The sequence below is a fragment of the Borostomias antarcticus genome (assembly GCF_949987555.1).
Source record: "Borostomias antarcticus genome assembly, chromosome: 19".
Classification (NCBI taxonomy): domain Eukaryota; kingdom Metazoa; phylum Chordata; class Actinopteri; order Stomiiformes; family Stomiidae; genus Borostomias; species Borostomias antarcticus.
In genome coordinates, this window is record NC_140252.1 from 17,799,981 (window position 1) to 17,815,473 (window position 15,493).

Genomic DNA, 15,493 nt, shown 5'->3' on the forward strand with positions numbered 1-15,493 from the left:
CGAATTAGTCTGGTTGACTAAAAGCTTTGCCATGTTCCTGGCACTCATGTGGCTTCTCTCTATTGTGGATCATTCTATAGAAGACTAAACTCCTCTACTCACTAAAAGCTTTGTCACATTTCTGGCACTGATGTCATTCGTCTCCGTTGTGGATTCTTCAATTGTTCATTAAAGAAGTCTTATAACTAAATGTTTTGTCAATTTCTGGCATCTATATGGGTTCTCTCATGTGGATTCTTCTATGGCTAACTAAATGACTCTTACGCTTAAAAGCTTTGTCACATTCCTCACATTGATATGGTCTCTCTCCTGTGTGGATTCTTCTATGGTTCATTAAATTAGACTTCAGACTAAAAGCTTTGCCACATTCCTCACACTGATATGGTTTCTCGCCTGTGTGTTTTATTCTATGTTTAATTAAATTACTCTTACGCCTAAAAGCTGTGTCACATTCCTCACATTGATATGGCCTCTCTCCTGTGTGGATTCTTCTATGGTTCATTAAATCAGACTTCAGACTAAAAGCTTTGCCACATTCCTCACATTGATATGGTTTCTCTCCAGTGTGTTTTCTATTATGTTTAACTAAATTACTCTTGGAACTAAAAGCTTTGTCACATTCCTCACATTGATATGGTTTCTCTCCTGTGTGCATTCTTCTATGGGTCATTAAATCAGACTTAGCAATAAAAGCTTTGCCACAATCCTCACACTGATATGGTTTCTCTCCTGTGTGGATTCTTCTATGTTTAATTAAATTACTCTTGGAACTAAAAGCTTTGTCACATTCCTCACACTGATATTGTTTCTCACCCATGTGGATTCTTCTATGATACATAAAATCAGACTTATGACTAAAAGCTTTGCCACATTCTACACACTCATATGGTTTCTCTCCTGTGTGGATTATTTTATGTTTAATTAAATTGCTCTTAGAACTAAACGCTTTGTCACATTCCTCACACTGATATGGTTTCTCTGCTGTCTTGCTCTCAGCCTCCCCAGAAGAAACATCTTCCCTCTCACTTCCAGTGCAGGAACTGGGCATAGGCCTGGTCCAGGGGCTGGGGCTATTTGTCCTGAGGCAAGTGCCAGGGCTGGAACAAGGGCTGGGGATAGATTTAGAACACACAGCCTGTGTTCTCCAGGTCATTAGTCCAGGCAGCAGTCCTCCTCTCTCCTCCTCTTCTTCTAAACTCTGAGCTGCAGGACAGTCTGTAGTTAGAGAATTGGGCTGAGAGTCACTGGCTGGTTCTGGTGCTCCATAGTCCTCTTCATCAGACTCTACTTTGATTTGTATCTCAATTGTGTTGGTGAGTAGAAACTCTCTTTCTCTGTCCTCCACAGTTGGAGTTTGGTCAAAATGTGTGAGTTGAGACGAGTCCTCTGGATCACAGTGGGTTTTCACTCTGGGAGAAGTCAATATGGAGTCGGTAGTATCAGACTGCAGCCCTTGAAGCTGAACTCCCCCCTGACTGGTCCACAGCTCCTGTTCCTCTTTAATCTGTGGGGGCTCTGGGAGGGAGAGCTGCTGGACATCTGGGGGAAATAGAAGGACAAATATTACCATGACGCATACGTCATTATTCTACAGCCTAACATGTCTGAAGGCAAAAATCCAATAGAGGCAAGTCACCTAGCAATGGGGACGTGCACGTTTCAACCTGCCGCCATCTTGGAAGAATAGACAGCTGATTTTTGTTGTTTTGTTCGCTAGTTTCAATCACCGAACACGCCTACTTTCTATGTGGTAGTAGGCTGTACAAATTAAGCGGTAAAGGGGATAAAAATGTCTTTTATACTTGCCTCCCAAGTATAGTGAGTCATCAGGGGGAGCAGACTCATAAACTCCTCAAAGATAGTTCGGAAATGTTATTTCGGTCGAATATTTCTCCCCTTTAATAATACCAATTGATATTGTATTTTTTTTTTTCATTGGAAGGCCTCATTAGTCAATGTAATTTTATTTATATAGCACCATTCATACAAATCAAGTTTGGGGTAGCGCCCAATTTTTTTTAGACAAAATCCCCCGCAATATCTTTTTGTTGCTGTTCACTCTTGTTTTGAGCTTCAAGTTCTGCCAGTTGTGTGCCAGTCACAGGTGTATGACTGGCACCTTCTTCTTCTTAGTTTGGGTAAGTTGGTTCATCCTCTCCTCCCAGGCCGAGGGGCTATTCTTTTACCACCCCGAGCCTGGGTGCGGGGGTCACCCAGGCTACAGTATATATCCGGGCACACCTCCAGGAGCCACGTCACCATTTCTTCATCCACGACCATCAGTCCACACATTCCGTTGGGTGTCCAATATATTGGACAGTCCTGGATGATGTGGTCTGCGGTTTGTTCCTCAGACACTCGCACGCCACACTCGCACGCCACACAAGATACCAAGCCTCAGAAGGATATTTCCAATGAGCGGAAGCGTCCGACGCCGGTCTGGAGGCGATTATTCCTCACCCACGCCGGCCTGGGTAAGTCCATCGGGGAGGGAAAGGACCGGCGGCCAGGATGAAATCACGGAATCTGGAGGTGTTTGCCTCCCACTCTGCACATCAGATGTAGTGAGCGACCTGTCCAATGTTATGCCGAGATAGGTTGGTTTGGCGCTGCATGGCAGGAGTGTTTTACATCGATGTGCACTCGGAGCTCACATTTTGCTTCCTTGTTGTTAAGGTGGAAGGCCGCCGACGCCGTCTTTGCCTCGCTGAGCTTCAATCTCGATTTCTGGAGGCATGCCGCTAGTGTCTGCATGTCCTGGCTCAAGGTCTCTTCCACGGCCTGCCAGTCTCTAGCTGTGTATACCCGCGCAAGGTCGTCTGCGTAGGCATACTTCCTGGAGGCCGTGATTGGCAGGTCATACTGTAGGTGTCTATGTTATAAAGGAGGGGCCATGACAGATCCCTGGGGGACCCCGTTCTTAAGGCATCGCAACATGCATCTATATAAGTGCAGTCCATTTACACAGTGGGTCTCCTGGAGGAGGATGACGAGGGCCTTGGTGGTGCAGGCCAGGTGCTCGATGACGTCGGTTTTACTGGGGGTGAGCCCTTCAGTGTTCAGCTCTGCCGGCTGCTCTCCCTGCCTGTGACAGCCGAACACCAGCCCGGGTGGTGGCTCTCAGTTGGCAGACTTTTCTTCGCTTACAGTGGTTAATCGCAGCTACTGACGGGGGGAGCACCATGAGAAGGTGTCTGCCTCGCCCCCACCGGGTTTCATCCCCGGTGATGCATTGCCAGGCCTCTACTGCAACTGTCTTCAGTTCCTGCTTGTTCTTTGGGCGGTTTCCCTTCAGTTTTGTCTTCAGCAAGTGAAATGTGTGCTCAATTCTATTCAGGTCAGGTGATTCACTTGGCCTTTGCAGAACATTCCACTTCTTTGCCTTGAAAAACTCGCAGTATGCCATTGTCCATCTGCACTGTGAAGCGCCGTCCAATGAGTTCTGAGGCATTTGGCTGAATATGATCAGCTAATATTGTCTGAAACACTTAATAATTCAAACTATCGTGTAATCCGTTCTGGTTTGTGGAACTTATATTTCTGTCTGTGAGTCGGTAGGCGGAGTAAAGCTCGGTCAGATCCGTCTAGAGCAGGGGTCTCAAACTCGCGGCCCGCGGGCCATTTGCGGCCCACCACACCACTCCATCCGGCCCGCGACATGATGTCAGAAATATAATGTAATCCGGCCCGCAAAATAATTCCTTGTAAACGGCGCCGGCAGGCAGGCCTACAATGCGAAATTCAAATTGTGGGGCGAAATTCTGTTATTGTGCACAGCGCGCAAGGTGAACGATGCAGTCACAGGTGCAATCAATCCGCACGCGACTGTGAACGGAATGCAGCTAGCTACCGAGAGGCTGTTTTCATGATTAACTAACGTTAGGAACACAGACCGTTTCAAGAAAGATGGACATTGTAGTATTTTTTGTAGAGTTCAATGGAAATGCTACCTGCCTGATATGCAAGAACAAAGTGGCCGTTCTGAAGGAATATAATGAGCTATTCATTAGGCTAGTAAACATGGAGAGTGTCGGGAGACGAGAGAAAAAAACGAGCCACACAGTTGAGAGGGCTGACGTCTCAGTCTTTCAAGATAAGTGTCTAGCCAGAAATAGAGTAGTAGCCTACACATGTATTCAAGTGTCTGGTAAGAAATGGAAACAAACCTGAACTTTAATAAATGCAAGTAGCTAGCTACAGGTCCAGGGCAGGCTTACAGTAGTGATGCATCTTGCAGTTAAAACAGAATAGTAGGTAGTACAAATGTAGGCTATTCAAGATCAAATAAAAGTAAGGAAAAAAGATTTGCAGCACTAACTGTTAAAATATATTAAAATGAATGGAAACCGGTTTGAATTTGTATGATGAAAATGTTAGTTATGGAATAGTCTTGCAACATTTAGAGACTGAGTTGTGAGTCTAGTTATGGAAATGAAAAATGACATTTTCCGAAATATTGCACTTTCTTATAGTTAGTAGTAGTTGAAGTTGACTTGGCCCTCCTATGAGTTGACGATACCAGCAGTGGCCCCAAGCCAATTTGAGTTTGAGACCCCTGGTCTAGAGCCAGCCTAAAGCCAGCGCTTGTCAATGTCAACAAAGTGCGAGCACGAGCGACAGAAATATAGATCCCCAAACCAGAAAGAATTACACGATAGTTTGAATTCAAATGGTAAATAGACACAAAAAAAATGTTTTTGGATGCGCTTTGGGTATTTGGGGGTGTTTTTTGAACAGGCTAACGTGACTGTGTTGCACTAGCATTAGCCACCAGAGGAAATTGGAACGACCCAAAGCTGCCGATCTAGCGCATGGAATTAACTGAAAATGATCTCCATCAGCCAAAAACATCATAGGCAAGTCGAAAATGAGGCCCTAGTTCAAAGATTATAGAATATCCCTGTAAGAACACGAAATAGTGATTCTAACAACAGCAGATGAGGGTGAAAATAACCTGCTCGATGCAGCTTGATCTCGGGTTGAATGTCTAACATCTTTTGCAGTTGCGCGATTTTCTCCCTGGATCGACAGATTTCTTCTTCGCACTCTGCAAGCGTTTTTTCATACTGCCCAAATATATCCACAGCCGTCGCTGCTAATCGCTCGTTGACAAAATCTCTGAACAGCTCTAGTTTGGACATGTTTACGGTTTAAAATTAGGAAACGCTGGCAGTTTGCTCTACGGCATTATAGGTTCACGACACATGCCCGTAGCTTTCTTTCAAGGAGTTTCAAAATAAAGGTCACACAAAACAATTGTACCGTTTCTTATTTGACAACTGACATTTGAAAACTGTACCCTTTCAGATTCAGAAGGTGATTTTTGGTAGGTTTATCGTCCGCGTAGGTGTGGTAGCCAATTGTATTAATACACTACAACACCTAAAAGACATGGACCCAAATGAGGATTTTCTCAATTTTCAAGTAGTGAGGCTAACTAATCTGCGCCCTAGCTAGATATGGGGTGGAATGGAATCAGGAAGGTGAGAGGAATACAAACAAGTAACAATATTGGTACACTTGTCAACCATGATGGTGTTGGAGGGATTTACCTAATAGCCTCCACTCATATCAACTAGAACTGAACATAGGCCCGATTGCTCTTTCTGGACCTTCAGTTAGAGAGGTAGGCCTAATCCTCAAGTGGAAATTGTCACATTCAAGGGACATCAAAGAGGTTTAAGATACAAAGTACAGTAGACTGCTTTGCCGATGATGTGTAGGTGTACTTGCCCCTCAAGATAGGCAGTATAGATGCCCTGCAGCCAGTCCTGAACTGCCTAAAAGACATAAAAGCTTTGATGGAATTACATTTCTTAAATTTAAATGAAAACAAGACAGAAGTCATCTTGTTTGGACGGCCTGACCAGGTTCAGGCTCTTGCCGACTCTCTTGCCCCCCTAGCTTCTCACGCAGGCCCACACGCTAGGAATCTGGCTCCTTCAAACTGACCAAGAGGCTTCTGGCTAAGGTTAAACCATACTTATCCGAAAAGGACCTGGAGAGTTATCCATGCACTTATAACGTCTCAAATAGACTACTGTAACTCCCTGTACATGGGCATTGAACAGTCTGCTCTACAACGCCTACAGGTAGTTCAGAATGCGGCAGCTCGCCTCCTAACAGGCACCAGGAAATAGGAGCAAATTACCCCTGTGCTCTCATCTCTGCACTGGCTTCCTGTTCGTTTTAGGATTGATTTCAAGGTTCTTTTATTTGTTTTTAAAGCCTTAAACGGTTTGGCCCCAGACTGCCTCGTAGACCTGATCGACCTACACAGCCCTCCTGAGCTCTTAGACCAGGCCACCAGATGATCCTCGATGTCCCCAAATCTAGGCTGAGAAGTAGAGGAGACCGTGCCTTTTCCGCACCCACATTGTGAGCCCATAGACCTGGCTCCCTTTAGCTGGCCTTGGCTGGGGGCCCAATTGCCCTGCTGTAAAACATTTTAGCTACATCTCAATCATTAATTCAATAACTCAAACAAAATATTTTGATACTCACCAAACCAATAAAGGGAAGAAGAAAATATCTGGTGTCAAAGTAAGAATCTTTATAAAAACTTTGAGGTTATACAATTACAGGGAAAAAAAGTACACTTTACAAGAATATTTACATGCGAAAGAATAACTCCTAGGTTTTCAGCCGCTGACTTCTTCCACGCCTCTGTTGATGGAAAAGAAGCGAAGTCCCTCTCTTTGAGAGCCTACCTTTGACCACATCCCTGAGGGGCAGGGTGTTGACATCACTTTCCCTTCATCACTCTCCCTTCTTTTCTTTTCTTTTCTCTCTCCCTGACTGATTAACAATTCCTGCATTCAACAGCTTCTCTCTCTCACCCAAAGCAGGACATCACAGAATGAATTGTCTAATTAACAGCTTATTAAACATCTAGTTTTAAGCGTTAACTATATATTCAAACAGTTAATACATGAATACATACATAGACATTTTTTCTATTCATTACATTTGTCATTGCTGTCTTACATGTCTACAAGGTTACATAGTTGATTTTTTACTAAAAACAGATACATGACATAAATGGTTACTTCTACTTTAAGTGGTTACATTTCCAATAAATGATATGCACCTCTAAGTATTTTTACTAATGGATTATACTGTTATTCACATCATTACACACTAAAGATGGTTGTTTCTCACAATATAGCCATTTGTTTGTCATTTGTCATTTCCTATAAACACCAGACCTTGAACAGAGAGGGGGGGGGGGCATGGGGGCTGTTTATCACCTTCCCAGACTTAGCTAGGTCTCCTTATCAGTTTTTGTGAAGGGATTCTTTCATAGTTTTTATTCCCACCTTCCACTAGACTGCGGGGGAGTCACTTCGTATCCACTATTTCGCAACACCTCGACCAATGATCTGGTCGTATGCCCTGCTTCTCTCTCTCGATTCCACTCCCTGCCATAAACTCTTCCTTGGTCTCTTGATTTATGATGGTAACCTCCCCTCCCTCGCTTAAATGGCATCCAGCTGGGCCTGGGTCTCCCTTCCTCTGCCTCGCTCCTATCAATGTTGACCCTTTGGCCTCTGTTCTGACTTGACAGTCCACTTTCATTCTGAACAATATTCGGAATTACTACAATTTATGTACAGTATTCCTTACAAAACATACTCTACTCAACTCAACTCAACTTTATTTATAGAGCGCTTTAAAGCAACCACGGCTGCAACAAATTGCTGTACATGAGCATGAACAGTAACAAAACAATGAAACAATAAAAACAAAAGACAGTAGGGCAATTAAAACAGGAGCAAAGTCTCATGCCAGGTTGAAAGCAAAGGAATAAAAATGGGTTTTAAAGACTTCATACTAAAAGCTTTGCCACATTCCTCACACTGATCTCGTGTGTTTTCTTTTATGTTTATCTAAATTACTCTTGGGTCTTAACGCTTTGTCACATTCCTCACATTGATATGGTTTCTCTCCTGTGTGGATTCTTCTATGGGTCATTAAATCAGACTTGGCAATAAAAGCTTTGCCACAATCCTCACACTGATGGTTTCTCTCCTGTGTGGATTCTTCTATGTTTAACTAAATTACTCTCGGAATTAAAAGCTATGCCACATTCCTCACACTGATATGGTTTCTCTCCTGGGTGGATTCTTGTATGGTTCTTTAAATGATCCTTGCAAATAAAAGCTTTGCCACATTGATATGGTTTCTCTCCTGTGTGGATTTTTCTATGGTGCTTTAAATTATGACTCCCGGTAAACGCTTTGCCACATTCCTCACACTGATATGGTTTCTCACCTGTGTGGATTCTTCTGTGTCTAATTAAACTTTGATTAGAACTCAAATCTTTGCCGCATTCCTCACATTGATATGGTTTCTCTCCTGTGTGGATTATTATTCTATGGTTCATTAAATCATACTTCTGATTAAAAGCTTTGCCACATTCCTCACACTGATATGGTTTCTCTCCTGTGTGGATTCTTCTATGTTTAACTAAATTACTCTGGGCCCTAAAAACTTTGTCACATTCCTCACAATGATATGGTTTCTCTCCTGTGTGGATTCTTCTATGGTCCTTTAAATTATTATTCGCATTAAATGCTTTGCCACATTCCTCACACTGATATGGTTTCTCACCTGTGTGGATTCTTCTATGTTTAATTGAACTTTTCTTAGAACTCAAAGCTTTGTCACATTCCTCAAACTGATATGGTTTCTCTGTCTTGCTCTCAGCCTTCCCAAAAGAAACATCTTCACTCTCACTTCCAGGGCGGGAACTGGTAATAGGCCTGGGGATAGATTTAGAACACCTAGCCTGTGTTCTCTTTGATTTGATGGGCAATTTCAGCATTCTGGTAGGCAGAAGCTTGGGGCAGCCAGCTGTTAGTCCAGGCAGAAGCTCTCCTCTCTCCTTCTCTTCTTTTAAACTCTGAGCTGCAGGACAGTCCGGAGTTACAGAATCGGGCTGAGAGTCACTGGCTGGTTCTGGTGCTCCATAGTCCTCTTCATCAGACTCTTTGATTTGTGTCTCAATTGTGTCGGTGAGTAGAAACTCTCTTTCTCTGTTCTCCACAGTTGGAGTTTGGTCAAGAGGTGGGAGTTGAGACGAGTCCTCTGGATCACAGTGGGTTTTCACTCTGGGAGAAGTAAATATGGAGTCGGTAGTATCAGACTGCAGCCCTTGAAGCTGCTCTCCCCCCTGACTGGTCCACAGCTCCTGTTCCTCTTTAATCTGTGGGGGCTCTGGGAGAGAGAGCTGCTGGACATCTAGGGGAAATAGAAGGACAAATATTACCATAACTCATACGTCATTATTCTACAGCCTAACATGTCTGAAAGCGAAAATCCAATAGAGGCAAGTCACCTAGCAACGGACGTGCACTTTTCAACCTGCCGCCATCTTGGAAGAATAAACAGGTGATTTTTGTTGTTTTGTTTGCTAGTTTCAATCACCAAACACGCCTAATTTCTATGTGGTGGTAGGCTGTAACATTTAAGCGGTAAAGGGGATACAAATGTCTTTTATAGCCTCCCAAGCATAGTGAGACATCAGGGGGAGCAGACCCAAACTCCTCAAAAATAGTTCGGAAATGTTATTTCGGTCGAATATTTCTCCCCTTTAATAATACCAATTGGTATTGTATTTTTGATCGTTGGAAGGGCTGATTAGTCAATGTCATTTTATTTATATAGCACCATTCATATTCATTCATTCATTCTGTTGGTATTCACTCGTTTTGAGCTTCAAGTACTGCCAGTCACAGTATGACTGGCACCTTCTTCTTAGTTTGGGTAAGTTTGTTCATCCTCTCCTCCCAGGCCGAGGGGCTATCCTTTTACCACCCCGAGCCTGGGGTCACCCAGGCTACAGGCTATATATCCGGGCACACCTCCAGGAGCCACGTCACTGTTTCGTCATCCACGACCGTCAGGCCACGCATTCCGTTGGGTGTCCAATATATTGGACAGTCCTGGATGATGTGGTCTGCGGTTTGTTCCGCAGTGCCATACTCGCACGCCACATAAGATACCAAGCCCCATCTGTGCATCGATGAGCGGACGCGTCCGACGCCGGTCTGGAGGCGATTAAGCCTCACCCACGCTGGCCTGGGTAAGTCCATCCTGGGAGAGAAAGGACCGGCCAGTATGAAATCACAGTCTGGAGGTGTTTGCCTCCCACTCCGCTGTGGCTCCGCTGTTGCAGTGAGCCTGGCATGGAGCAGGTGGTTAAGCTCCACGGCCCAGCGAGACGTGCTGTGGTTCCTGTGCGGCTGGATGCCTGCAAGGATGAGAGAAGGTTGTCCACAGGAGTGGGACACAGGCATCCTGTCATGATGTGCAAAGCTCCGTTGATGCGCTGTGACACCAAACCGGTGCACAATATTCCATGATCGAATAGACCAGGGCTAGCGCTGCCGTACGCAGTGTTTTTCCGCCGGCGCCCCAGCTTGATCGGACCAGTCGCCTCATCAATGCCACACGAGCTGTTAACTTCTTGCGCAGTGACTCGAGGTGTCGGTGGAACGTGAGCGACCTGTCCAATGAGAGAGGTTGGTTTGGCTCTGCATGGCAGGAGTGTTCCGTCGATGTGCACTCGGAGCTCACATTTTGCTTCCTTGTTGTTAAGGTGGAAGGCCTCTGACACCGTCTTTGCCTCTCTGAGCTTCAATCTCAATATCTGGAGGAATGCCGCTAGTGTCTGCATGTCCTGGCTCAAGGTCTCCTCCACGCCCTTCCAGTCTCCAGCTGAGTACACCAGCGCAAGGTCGCCTGCGTATGCATACTTCGTAGAGACTGTGATCGGCAGGTCATAGGTGTCTATTAGGGATGGGCATCAATGATGGAAGATCGATAATTGATTAAGGATTTTGGTCGTTCACAAAATGTGCTCGATAATCATTAATAAATGAAAAACGCGATGACGCAACAGGTTCCCCAAGTAACGGTAGCCTATAGTTGATGCATATTAATATTTTGCCAGTCCAGCAGCAGCATAACAGCCTAGCCATGTTGAAGACGAAGCGGGCAAAACGAAGTTTGGCGTGGGATCATTTTTATTTAAAAGGCGACACGGCTTACTGCAGGTTGGCCAAAATAGCGCAAACCTACCTCTGCATCCCAGCAACCTCGGTCCCCTCAGAGCGAGTGTTTTTTGTGGCTGGCCTGACTGTCACCAGATTGCATTCGCGTCTCACCCCTGAGCATGTTAATATGTTCATCTTTCTGAACAAGAACCAGTAGGCCTACTAGGCTCTCACTGGATTAAGTTAAAGCTGGACGCTTTTAAGGACACTAATGTTTATGTTTCCAATCATCCGAGTATTTCGTTTTTTTTATGTTACTGCTGGTGAGTAAGGTTAGCTTATTTTTGCTATATTTTTTATTTATTTAACATAAAATGTGTTAAACAATACGCTACTCACTGCCTTGTTTATTTAAGAGGGTTGTTATTGGACTGAAGTGTCTTGTTTGAATGCCGTTTTGAGTGCAATCACGTCAGCATGTGTGGACAGCCTAATGTAGGCTAACGTTATCAGAACACAAGAAATAAGGCTATTTTCAAGGAAACATGCTTTATTTGTTATTTCTGCCTTAGGCGTTGTTTTAATGGAAAAAAGCTTATCAATTAATCTATAGTTTTGTTACTTCTTTCAATTATCGAAAAAAAAATTGATCGTTTGCCCATCCCTAGTGTCTATGTTATAAAGGAGGGGGGCCACGACAGATCCCTGGGGGCCGTTGTTCTTAAAGCATCGCAACCTGCTTCGCTGTCCACTACCGGTGGTGAGGGTGAAGCTGCGGTTTCGGACAAGCTCCATGATCATGCTGACCATGTGCCTGTCCGGCAGCAGACGGAGCAGCTTGCAGGTGAGGCCGCGGTGCCATACGGTGTCGTTGGTAGCCGTCATATCTATAAAGACGGCTCCGGCCTTCTTTTTAGCTGAAAAGCTATCCTCGATGTCTTGAGTCATCAAAGTGATCTACGGTCGATCTCCCATGTCAGAACCCGGCCTGCTCCTGTGGGAGCAGCGGGTCGATGATTGGTTTGACGCGGGCGTAGATGAGATGCTCGAGGATCTTGAAGGGGATATATAACAGAGAAATGGGGCGGTAGCTCTTGGGGTCCCCTTCAGGCTCTTCTCCAGATTTTGGGGATCTTGAGTTGCCGTAAGCAGGAAGAGAGGAACGCTCTTAACCAGGACTTCAAGGCAGGTGCGGCATGGAGTATAAGATCCAGGCAGATAGAATCAGGCCCCGGAGCATTCCCTGGTTTTGCATGCTGGAGGGCAGCAGTGAACTCCTCCGGTGTGAATTCATTGGAGATGGTACCGCCGCTAGGAGTTCACTGCTGCCGCCCATGTCGGGGATGATGCATTACATCTTAAATGGTGTTGAGAGACTTTAAGATGTAATGCATCATCCCCGAAATGGGCGGCAGCAGTGAGTAGGCTAAACAAAGCGGAGAGCGCCGATTCGCCGGTAGAAGAAGACAGTCGATGCGCTGTGGATATAAGTGTACAAATTTGCCTTTTATTTGAAAGGTGGGGGACTACAAACTGTAGCGACTTAGGAGAAAAGGCTTTCGTCTTTCCAACGATGTGTTTACTTTGGTGAGTAACGAAACGGTTTTGTCTGTAGACTCGGACGACCGGGCCGATGAAGCGCTTTCATAGGCAAATTGCATTGAGAGTAACAGGGCGTTATCTGTATAGATATCACCCTGGACCAGGTCTAGGCTGTGCACGTCAATCCGCACCCATGGCCTCTTGATCTGCAGCGATCGCCTGACAGTAGAGGAATAACAATATCCCCCACGCATGAGTCGCGGATTTTCCAGACAAGACGACGACAGGAGAGCCTTGACTTTCACCATAACACCACTCCGCTTTCCCCGTCTCCTCCGGCGTTTGATCCGGGGAGAGGCACCAGGTGACCGGCGTAGGTAAGCAGGAATATCTGCTAACAGGGGGGGGGGGCATTCTGATCTCGCATATCGGCTCTAAAAAACATTTGCATCGAATCAGAAACTCGGATGCTTTGTAAAGTTTGACGATCGTAGGCAAATAGAGCCGAAACATCCCGACAGCAAACATTTAAATACAGAGCAATGACGAACACAAAACTGAGTAGACGCGGCCGACGGCATGCCGAACATACTGGCGCCATCTTCAGTAGCACATTGGTTTCATAGCACCAGCGACAGAAATATAGATCCCCAAACCAGAAAGAATTACACGATAGTTTGAATTCAAATGGTAGACACAAGAATCCCCTGCTCATATTTAATAGGCTCTGTGCACCAGCTCCACTACTTCCTGAAAGTCACTTGGCATCTTTATTTCCTGTCCTATATGATTGGATTAAGTGATTAATCAGGTGTGCGCTGGGTCTGCCGCACACCTGATTAATCACTTAATCCAATCATATAGAACTGGAAATAAAGATGCCAAGTGACTTTCAGGAAGTAGTGGAGCTGGTGCACAGAGCCTATTTGTTTTTGGATGCACTTTGGATATTTGGGGGTGTTTTTTGGACAGGCTAACGTGACTTCTTTGTGTTGCACTAGCATTAGCCACCAGAGGAAATTGGAACGACCCAAAGCTGCCGATCTACCGCATGGAATTAACTGAAAATGATCTCCATCAGCCAAAAACATCATAGGCAAGTCGAAAATGAGGCCCTAGTTCAAAAATTCCAGAATATCCCTGTAAGAACACGAAATAGTGACTCTAAACACAGCAGATGAGGGTGAAAATAACCTGTTCGATGCAGCTTGATCTCGGGTTGAATGTCTAACATATTTTGCAGTTGCGCGATTTTCTCCCTGGATCGACAGATTTCTTCTTCGCACTCTGCAAGCGTTTTTTCATACTGCCCAAATATATCCACAGCCGTCGCTGCTAATCGCTCGTTGACAAAATCTCTGAACAGCTCTAGTTTGGACATGTTTACGGTTTAAAATTAGGAAACGCTGGCAGTTTGCTCTACGGCATTATAGCTTCACGACACATGCCCGTAGCTTTCTTTACAGGAGTTTCAAAATAAAGGTCACAGAAAACAATTGTACCGTTTCTTATTTGACTGTGAAATAAACATTTGCATCGACTCAAACTCGGATGCTTTGTAAAGTTTGACGATCGTAGGCAAATAGAGCCGAAACATCCCGACAGCAAACATTTAAAAACAGAGCAATGACAAACACAAAACTGAGTAGACGTGGCCGACGGCATGCCGAACATAGCTGCGCCATCTTCTATGTGCACATTGGTTTCATAGCACCAGCGACAGAAATAAATATCCCCAAACCAGAAAGAATTACACGATAGTTTGAATTCAAATGGTAAATAGACACAAAAGAATCCCCGAGAGACTTTGCTCATATTTGTTTTTGGATGCACTTTGGGTATTTTGGGGTGTTTTTTGAACAGGCTAACGTGACTTCTTTGTGTTTCACTAGCATTAGCCACCAGAGGAAATTGGAACGACCCAAAGCTGCCGATCTACCGCATGGAATTAACAAATGATCTCCATCAGCCAAAAACATCATAGTTAAGTCGACAATGAGGCCCTAGTTCAAATATTCCATAATATCCCTGTAAGAACACGAAATAGTGACTCTAACAACAGCAGATGAGGGTGAAAATAACCTGTTCGATGCAGCTTGATCGCGGGTTGAATGTCCAACATATTTTGCAGTTGCGCGATTTTCTCCCTGGATCGACAGATTTCTTCTTCGCACTCTGCAATGGTTTTTTCATACTGCCCAAATATATCCACAGCCGTCGCTGCTAATCGCTCGTTGACAAAATCTCTGAACAGCTCTAGTTTGGACATGTTTACGGATTACAATTAGGAAACGCTGGCAGTTTGCTCTACGGCATTATAGCTTCACGACACTTCTTCTTCCTTGGGTTTTATGGCGGATCGCAAACAGCTTAAAGGTGCATACCGCCACCTACTGTACAAGAGTGTGCATCATCATGTCATCATCCTAGTGCTTACAGACTACAGTCTGCCCCACAACCGTGTGTCACCCAAGAAAGTAAATAGAGCCTTCCTGCAGATTCCTACCCCCTCCCCCTCCGTGCCCAGTAAACCCCTCAAAGTCCATTCCCGTCCTGCTTCTCTGACCTTATCCCGGAGTCTCTCTCTGTCGTCCTCATAGTTGGGACAGTGCAATAGAACATGTTCAGTGTTTTCTGCAGCTCCACAGTGCCCACATGTACCACTCCCCCTTTTCCCCAGTACAAACAAGGTGCCGTTCAGTCCTGTGTGTGATCAAACCTGAGTCTAGCCATGACGATTTCCTCCCTCCTGTTCTGTGCAGTGTAGTTCTTCACCATAACTGACTTCTGCACCCTGTGATACCCCCTCCCCTTCTGGTCTTCATCCCACCTCTTCTGCCAGAACTCAAATCCCTTCCTCCTAATCACCGCTTTCCCCTCTCCCGTCCCGAGCGGAACAGGCACCGAGATGACCTTAGTCAGCGCACCTTTCGCCAGTCGGTCTGCAGTCT

The 15,493-nt window shown here is 45.1% G+C and overlaps 1 long non-coding RNA gene across 2 annotated transcripts; it reads right to left on the minus strand.

Annotated features, from left to right (window-relative positions):
• Positions 1–8,493: 8,493 nt before the first annotated feature.
• Positions 8,494–14,741, minus strand: LOC311321471. 2 transcript variants are annotated; one of them, XR_014630899.1, is made up of 2 exons: positions 14,625–14,741; positions 8,494–9,243 (listed from the first exon to the last, which is right to left on the minus strand). It is a non-coding gene; the product is annotated as an uncharacterized lncRNA (long non-coding RNA). The 2 variants fall into 2 exon arrangements; XR_014630900.1 differs by lacking the exon at positions 14,625–14,741 and adding an exon at positions 13,737–13,953.
• Positions 14,742–15,493: the final 752 nt, after the last annotated feature.